Source organism: Bos grunniens, chromosome 4 (genome assembly GCF_055505025.1).
Source record: "Bos grunniens cultivar Pamir isolate PY7600 chromosome 4, Bosgru_T2T1.0, whole genome shotgun sequence".
Lineage (NCBI taxonomy): Eukaryota > Metazoa > Chordata > Mammalia > Artiodactyla > Bovidae > Bos > Bos grunniens.
In genome coordinates, this window is record NC_141168.1 from 113,291,738 (window position 1) to 113,298,917 (window position 7,180).

Sequence of the window (7,180 nt, forward strand, 5' to 3'; positions counted from 1 at the left end):
AATGTGAAGTCAAGTGGGCCTTAGAAAGCATCACTAGGAACAAAGCTAGTGGAGGTGGTGGAATTCCAGTGGAGCTATTTCAAATCCTGAAAGATGATGCTGTGACAGTGCTGCACTCAATATGCCAGCAAATTTGGAAAACTCAGCAGTGGCCACAGGACTGGAAAAGGTCAGTGTTCATTCCAATCCCAAAGAAAGGCAATGCCAAAGAATGCTCAAACTACCGCACAATTGCACTCATCTCACACGCTAGTAAAGTAATGCTCAAAATTCTCCAAGCAAGGCTTCAGCAATACGTGAACCGTGAACTTCCTGATGTTCAAGCTGGTTTTAGAAAAGGCAGAGGAACCAGAGATCAAATTGCCAACATCTGCTGGATCATCAAAAAAGCAAGAGAGTTCCAGAAAAACATCTATTTCTGCTTTATTGACTATATGCCAAAGGCTTTGACTGTGTGGATCACAACAAACTGTGGAAAATTCTGAAAGAGATGGGAATACCAGACCACCTGACCTGCCTCTTGAGAAATCTGTATGTAGGTTAGGAAGCAACAGTTAGAACTGGACATGGAACAACAGACTGGTTCCAAATAGGAAAAGGAGTACGTCAAGGCTGTATATTGTCACCCTGCTTATTTAACTTCTATGCAGAGTACATCATGCAAAATGCTGGACTGGAAGAAGCACAAGCTGGAATCAAGATTGCTGGGAGAAATATCAATCACCTCAGACATACAGATGACACCACCCTTATGGCAGAAAGTGAAGAGGAACTAAAAAACTTCTTGATGAAAGTGAAACTGGAGAGTGAAAAAGTTGGCTTAAAGCTCACCATTCAGAAAACAAAGATCATGGCATCCGGTCCCATCACTTCATGGGAAATAGATGGAGAAACAGTGGAAACAGTGTCAGACTTTATTTTTGGGGACTCCAAAATCACTGCAGATGGTGACTGCAGCCATGAAATTAAAAGACACTTACTCCTTGGAAGAAAAGTTATGACCAACCTAGATGGCATATTGAAAAGCAGAGACATTACTTTGCCAAAAAAGGTTCATCTAGTCAAGGCTGTGGTTTTTCCAGTAGTCATGTATGGATGTGAGAGTTGGCCTGTGAAGAAGGCTGAGCGCCGAAGAATTGATGCTTTTGAATTGTGGTGTTGAAGAAGACTCTTGAGAGTCCCTAGGACTGCAAGGAGATGCAACCAGTCCATTCTGAAGGAGATGAGCCCTGGGATTTCTTTGGAAGGAATGATGCTAAAGCTGAAACTCCAGTACTTTGGCCACCTCATGCGAAGAGTTGACACATTGGAAAAGGCTGATGCTGGGAGGGATTGGGGGCAGGAGGAGAAGGGGATGACAGAGGATGAGATGGCTGGATGGCATCACTGACTCGATGGACATGAGTCTGAGTGAACTCCGGGAGTTGGTGATGGACAGGGAGGCCTGACATGCTGCGATTCATAGGGTTGCAAAGAGTCAGACATGACTGCACGACTGAACTGAACTGAACTGATTAATTTCATAACTATTGTGTCTATGAATGAATAAAAATAATACAATAAGTAATAAGAACTTGGCATTGGATTAAATTGATGAACAATTAACTATCAGTTATATTATTATTATTGCTATTATTACTAATAAAATTATTTAAATGCAAGTGTAAGAGAAAAATATTTTAACAGCTCCCTAGCCATATAACCTGTTTTCTAAAAGAGTGTTAGGTCATTCTATGATATTATTTTCTCTATATGTAGGCTTAAAAAAATTTCTAATTGCCAGTGTAGGTGAGGACATGCTAATCTGAAATTCAAAGAAAAATTATTCTTTATAATATAAGGTGAAAGCATCTGAAGCCAGATGGACGTTTGCACTCCTTGAGGAAGTGGGCAGCACAGGTTAGCTCAAGTCATAACAGATGGTGAAAAGAGCCTTGTAAGAAGGGTTGCCTGCAACGATTTCCTGGGAAAATCCATCCTGGCTTGGTATCCTTCCTCCTGGCTTGACTTTACTTCTCAAGGAGCCAACTGGATCTATTTTTACATTTCAGTCTTTTGAGCAAGGATGCTCTCTGCATGATGCACAGAGCTTCATAAATTGATTGGGTTTTAGGTTTTGAAACTTAAGATCAAGGTTTGGAAACAAACAATCTAGTCCTGGTACTCAGAGGCTGGGAAGTTGTGTGGTCAAGCAGGGTTTTCAGCTACAAAGTATTTGCTTTCTTTGGAATCCAGTGAGGACTTTGAAAGGATTAGTGAGGATAATGCTAAGAATTCAGAAGAAAAGTGCAGCATGACAGGTTTCTTATGTTCAAAGGGAACCAAATTTTTCTTAAAATATTTTTTAGTTTAACAAAGGGACATAAAGAACCTTGAAGAAATTATATTTTTGACCTATTTTTTAAAATTATACTGAGACCAGTGTCCAGCTAACAAAATTTCAGACTCTCGAAGGTTTTCATCATGATGTACTATAGTCTCAAGCCTAATTGAAATCTCATCTCCACTGTGCATTGACTTGATGGTTTGGGGTCAGGTCCTCACAGATTTGAGCCGTTAGCTTCTCACAAATGAATTAGAGGCAGCAATTCTGACCCTGTAACCATGCCAGGGCTTGTACATCAGTGCTTTCCAGCATCTTTCACTGGAGCGTCTTCTTCACAAGCAGATGAAAGATGTCACATGAACCTTGAGGAAACCACTTTGAAGCCCATTTGGAGTCTATTGGTTTCACTTTAGTGTGTAATTTACTTTCTGTTCACACAAAATATAAAATTGATGTTCATATTTCCATATCTTTGATTTTTTAAACTTTTTAAAATTTTATATTGGAATACAGCTGATTAACCCCTGAAGGATGGCACAGCAGCCCACTTCAATATTCTTGCCTGGAGAATTCCTATGGTCAGAAGAGACAGGTAAGCTACAGTCCATGGAGTCACAAAGGGTCAGAAAAAACTAAGTGACTAAGCACAGTACAGCACGTGGCAAACTGACATTGTTGTGATAGGTTCAGAGGGCAGCAAAGGGACTCAGCCATGCATTACACGGATCCATTCTCCCTCGTACTCCCTTCTCATCCAGGCTGCCACAAAACAGTGAGCAGAGTTCCCTGTGCTATACAGTAGGTCTTTGATCATTATCCATTTTAAATATGTGTGTGTCTGTTAATCTCTCAGTCGTGTCCAGCTCCCTGAAATCCATAGACTGTAACCTACCAGGCTTCTCTGTCGATGAGATTCTCCAGGCAAGAATACTGCAGTGGGTTGTCTTTCCCTTCTTCACTGATTTTAAATATAACAGTGAGTTAAATTGGTAACCAGTCAAATGTATGATATCACAATAACAAATAACCCCAGGGCCAGTGCTGGACACAAACATTGATTTATCTCTATGTCAAAACCCAGTGGATATGGGCAAATGTACCGGGTAGCTATACACTGGGGGCCAGCTCAGAAATCCAGCTTATTTCCATCTCATGGAACCTGTGGGTTTATATATATATATATATATATATATATATATATATATATATATATATATATTCTTTTCCGGTAGGGAGAAACCAGACTAAAGAAGTGAGACAGGTATACCTCAGTAGTATTTCAGATTTGGTTCCAGAACCTGCAATAAAGGATACGTTACAATAAAGCAAATCATAGGAATTTTAGGTTTCATAGCTCACATAAAAATTATGTTTATACTATACTATAGTTTATTGTGTGCAATAGCATTGTCTTAAAAATAAGTGTACATACTTTGATTCGAATACCATTTATTGCTAAAAAAAAATGCGAACCATCATCTGAGCCTTCAGCCAGTGGGTAGTCTTTTTGCCTTGATGTATGTGGCTACTGACTGATCAGGGTGGTGGGTGCTGAAGGTTGGGGTGGCTGTGGAAATTCCTAAAGGCAACAGTGAAGTTGGGTGCATCGGTTATTCTTTCTTTCATGGATGATTTCTCTGGAGCATGCAATGCTGTTAGTTACTGTTTTACTCACAGCAGAACTTCTTTCAATATTGGAGCCAATCCTCGCAGATCCTGCCACTGCTTTACTAACAAGTTTATGCAATATCCTAAATGTTTTTTTATTTCACCAATCTTCACAACTTCTTTTCTAGGGGTAGAATTCATTTCGAGGAACCACTTTCTTTGCTCATCCATAAGAGGCAACTCTTCATCCTTCAACTTTTATCCTGAGATGGCAGCAATTCACTCACATTTTCAGGTTTCACGCCTAATTCTAGTTCTCTTGTTCATTCCAGCACATCTGCAGTTCCTTCCTTCACTGAAGCCTTAAACCCCTCAGTGTCATCCAGGACAGTTAGAATAAACTCCTCTTCCAAACTCCTATTACTGTTGCTCTTTTGACCTCTTTCCATGAATCACAAATGTTCTTTATGGCATATAAAATGATGAATCCTTTCCAGAAGGTTTTCAGTTGACTTTTCCCAGATCCACCAGAGGGATCAGTAGCTATGGCAGCTATGGTTTCATGAATGAATTTCTTAAATAACAAGAGTTGATGGTCAAAATTACTGTTTGATCTATGGACTGCTGAATAGATGTGCTAGCTGGCATGTATACAAACATTAATCTTACTGTTCATCTACATCAGAGCTCTTGAGAGGTCAGGTTCAATGTCAATAGCAGTATTGTTTTGAACGAAATATGTTTTTTGAGAGGGAGGTCGCAACAGCAGGCTTAAAATATACAGGACAACATGTTATAAACATATATGCTATCATCTAGGCTTTGTTCCATGTATGGAGCACATGCAGAGTAGATTCGACTTAATTTTTAAGGACTCTAGAATTCTTGGAATGGTGAATGAGCTTTGGCTTCAATTTAATGTCACCAACTGCATTAGCCCCTAACAAGAGTTAACCTGTCCTTTGAAGTTTCGAAGCCAAGAACTGACTTCTCATCTCTACCTATGAAAGTGCCACATGACATCTTCTTTCAATTTAAGGCTGTTTCATCTCCACGGAAAATCTGTTGTGCAGTATAGACACATTCATGAGTAATCTGAGCTACATCTTCTGGGTAACTTGCTACAGGCTCCACAGCAGCACTTACTGCTCCTCCTTGCACTTTCATGCTATGGAGATGGATTCTTCCCTTAAATATTGTGAAAAAAGCGCTGATATCTCCCAACTTTTCTTCTGCAGCTTCCTCACCTCTCTCAGCCTTCATAGACTTGAGGAAGAGAGTTGAGGCCTTGCTCTAGACTAGGCTTAGGCTTAGGGGAATGTTGTGGTTGATTCGATCTTCTATCCAGACCACTATACTCACTGGACATGAGTTTGAGCAAACTTTGGGAGATAGTAGAGGAGAGGGAAGTCTGGCATGCTGCAGTCCATGGGGTCGCAAGAGTTGGACAGGACTTAGTGACTAACAACACCCAGATTGCTAAAACTTTCTCCATATCAGCAATAAGGCTGTTTCACTTTCTTGTCATTCTTGTATTCATTGAGGTGACTTCTTTAATTTACTGTAAGAACTTCTCCTTTGCATTCACAGCTTAGTCAACTGATGCAAGAGGCCTAGTTTTCAACCTAACTCAACTTTCTCCATGCTTCCTCACTAAGCTTAATGAGTTCTAGTTATTTATTTGAATTTCTTTTTAAAATTTTATTTAAGTTGGAGGATAATTACTTTACAATATTGTAATGGTTTTTGCCATACATCAACATTAACCATCCACAGGTATACAGTTGTCCCCCCATCCTGAACTGACATCCCACCTCCCTCCCCACCCTATCCTTCTGGGTTGTCCCTCTGGCTTTGGGTTCCCCATCTATTTTACATATGGTAATGTACATGTTTCAATACTGTTCTCTCAAATCATCCCACCCTTGCCTTCTCCCACTGAGATCAAAAGTCTGTTCCTTACATCTGTGTCTCCTTTGCTTCCCTTTATGTAGGATCATTGTTACTGTCTTTTTAAATTCCATATATATGCATTAATATACAGTATTTGTTTTTCTCTCTATGATTGGCTTCTCTCTGTATGACAGGCTCCAGATTTATAAAGACAGTCTCTTCAACAAGCTGTGCTGGGAAAACTGGTCAACTACATATAAAAGAATGAAACTAGCTCTTTTTCGTGGTGCCTTGGAGGCTGTCAGCTACTTCAGAATGAAGCTAAGCATCTCTTTTCCGGCCACTGGCTGCCAGAAACTCATTGAAGTGGACGATGAGTGAAAACTTCGTACCTTCTATGAGAAGCATATGGCCACAGAAGTTGCTGGTGACGCTCTGCATGAAGAATGGAAGGGTTATGTGGTCCGAATCAGTGGCAGGAACGATAAGCAGGGTTTCCCCATGAAGCAGGGTGTCTTGATCCATGGCCGAGTTCTCCTGCTACTGAGTAAGGGGCATGCCTGTTACAGACCAAGGAGGACTGGAGAGAGAAAGCACAAATCCGTATGGGGTTGCATTGTGGATGCCAATCTGAGTGTTCTCAATTTGGTCATTGTGAAAAAAGGGGAGAAGGATATTCCTGGACTCACTGATACTACAGTGCCTCATCGTCTGGGTCCCAAAAGAGCTAGCAGCATCCGCAAACTTCTCAGTCTCTCTAAAGATGGTGTCTGCCAGTATGTTGTGTGAAAGCCCTAAACAAAGACGGTAAGAAACCTAGGACTAAAGCACCCAAGATTCAGCATCTCGTGACTCCACGAGTTCTGCAACACAAATGCCAGCATATTGCTCTGAAGAAACAGCGTACTAAGAAAAATAAAGAGGCTGCAGAATATGCTAAACTTTTGGCCAAGAGAATGAAGGACGCCAAAGAAAAATGGCAGGAACAGATTGCCAAGAGACGGACGCTGTCCTCTCTGAGAGCTTCTACTTCTAAATCTGAGTCCAGCCAAAAATGAGATGTTCTAAGAGTAACAAATAAATACGATCAGACATCAAAAAAAAAAAAAAAAAGAATGAAACTAGAACACTTTCTAACATCACACACAAAAATAAACTCAAAATGGATTAAAAATCTAAATGTCAGACCAGAAACTATAAAACTCTTGGAGGAAAACTTAGAATACTCGCCGACATAAGTCACAGCAAGATCCCTTACGACACACCTCCCAGAGCATCTGAAATAAAAACAAAAACAAACAATGGGACCTAATTAAACTTAAAAGCTTTTACACAATGAAGAAAACTATAAGC

General features: G+C 40.3%; 1 pseudogene; it reads left to right on the forward strand.

Moving 5' to 3' along the window:
• The first annotated feature begins 6,142 nt into the window (after nucleotides 1-6,142).
• LOC147374713 (small ribosomal subunit protein eS6 pseudogene) lies at nucleotides 6,143-6,964 on the forward strand (annotated as a pseudogene).
• The last annotated feature ends 216 nt before the right edge of the window (nucleotides 6,965-7,180 follow it).